Genomic DNA, 2,430 nt, shown 5'->3' on the forward strand with positions numbered 1-2,430 from the left:
GGTGACTGTGGGCATACTCGAGTCTGCACCCCCCCCTGAAGAACAATAACAAGCTTCACATTATGTGGGGAATAGATAAACTCACCAAAGTAATCCAGCCACTCACTAAAGATATACCAATAACAAGCCCTGGAAATTTTACTAATATATGGAACTAAAACAATACACTCCAAAATACCCAATGGGTTAAGGAAGAAATCAAAAAGGAAACTAGAAAATACTATGAGAGGAATGAAAAATAAATATACAACATAAAATTTATGGGATGCAGCTAAAGCAGTACTTAGAGAAAATTTTATAGCTGTAAAGACCTATATTAAAAAGGAAGAAAAATCTCGATAACCCAACCTTCCAACTTAAGACATTGAAAAAAAAAAAAAAACTAAAGCAAGCTGCAGGAAAGAAGTGATAAATAGAGCAGACATTAATGAAATAGGGAATAGAAAAACAATAGAGAAAATAAAACCAAAAACTAATTTTTTAAAAGATCAACGTTGACAACCTTTCACTAGATTGACCAAGAAAAAAAGAATCAGAAACAAAAAAGGAAACATTACCATAGACCTTACAGAAATAAAATTATAAAGGAGTACTATGAACAATTGTGTGCTTATACATTAGATAACTTAGGTGACATGGACAAATCCCTAGAAAGATAGGAACTAAGAAATAAAGGGGACGACCAAAATGGTGTAGATGATAGAGGCTCTGTTCATCCCTCTGGCAACCAAAGTTGTGACGGAAACAAGGAGCAGCAGCCAGGAAAAATCTCCTGGAATCTAGATGAACAAGCCATACAACTAGGGAGAAATCCAAGAAAGCGCCCTGCAACGGCAGAAGGGAGGATGAGGCGAGGACGCAGGGCTGCCTGGTCTTGAGTGGTTGAGTGAGACGGAGGCTGCGGCAGCGGCCGAAGCCTCTTAAAGGGGCCGCGTCGGCGAGCAGATTTTCCCAGTGACAGACCTACTCGCTCTGAGCACTAGTACTGGTTCAGCTGTGTGCAGGGGGCACCAGGGACTTACAGGGAGACATTGTCCGAGTGAGGGCCGAGGAGAGACTCATTCTGTACAGAAGTACCTGCGGTATCCATTGTTCCCTGTTGAGCCCTCCCCTGTCCCAGTGCTCTGGACACAGCGCCGCCATAGCTGTGACGTCATCAAACTGGATAACAGAGGTCACTCTGCCCAGAGGATTCCCTGAAACCCTGCCTCCCCCAACTTGAGGCCCCACCCAAGCCACATTCTGGTATAGCTTCAGCGAGTCAAGTGTGCCTTGCTGAGGAGCACCTAGACTCACACTGGAGCCAGCTGGCCTCAGTTTCTGGTGTGGCCTTTTGAGGCAACTATAAGCACAACATCTGTGGATTGCTTGCTGAATCTTAAAAGGTGGCCCCGGAGGGGCAGAGGCTTGGGCTAAATTTGGCCTGCAGCTGAACCCCTCTCAGGACTGTGCCACTGGACACCTGCTACACAAATCCACACTAATAAGACTGGGAGACTTAGGAGCTTTGCTTAGTACATAAACAGACGTGGAAAGGCAGCCAAAATGGGAAGACAAAGAAGCAGAAACCGTATGAGAGAACAGAACAGAGATCCAGATGTAATGGAGTCAACTAATCTAACAGATGCAGAGTTCAAAACACTGTTTATAAAGATGCTCAATGAACTTTTGGTTAAATTCAGTGAGAATTTCAACAAAGACATAAAAAGCATAAAAATGGAAATGGAAATTATAAAAAGGAACGAGTCTGAAATGAAGAACACATTATCTGAGATGAGAAGTATATTAAATGGAATAAACAAAGGAATAAACAGCGTGAATAAAGAAAAAGATCAAATGCCCTATCTAGAGGATGGGAAAGCCAAGGACACTCAATCAGAATGGCAAGAGATAAGATGCCAAAATTGTAAAAATATTTAAGGAGCATATGGGACACTTAATAGTGTCCAAATATCCATCTGATCGGTGTAACTGAAGACAAGATGTTGAACAGCTGTTTCAAGAAATAATGATGGAAAACTTCCCTAACCTGGTGAAGGAAATAGACATACAACCCCAGGAAGCTCAGAAAGTTCCAAAAAAGATGAACCCCAAAAGACCAACACCAAGACACATCATAATTAAAATGCCAAAGGTTAAATACAAAGAAAGAATATTAAAAGCAGCAAGAGAAAAACAGATAGTTACCCATAAGGGAACATCCATAAGACTGGCAGCTGATTTCTCAAAAGAAACTATGCAGGACAGAAGGGCTTGGAAAAAAATTTGACATGATGAAGACCTAGGATCTATAACCAAGAATAATCTATCCAGCAAAGCTATCATTTAGAGTTGAAGGACAAATAAAAAGCTTCCCAGACAAAAATAAGCTAAAGGAATTTATCACCACCAAGCCACTATTACCGGAGATGTTAGAGGGACTTCTTTAAG

This window comes from Pteropus alecto, unplaced genomic scaffold (assembly GCF_000325575.1).
Source record: "Pteropus alecto unplaced genomic scaffold, ASM32557v1 scaffold98, whole genome shotgun sequence".
Taxonomy (NCBI): Eukaryota; Metazoa; Chordata; class Mammalia; order Chiroptera; family Pteropodidae; genus Pteropus; species Pteropus alecto.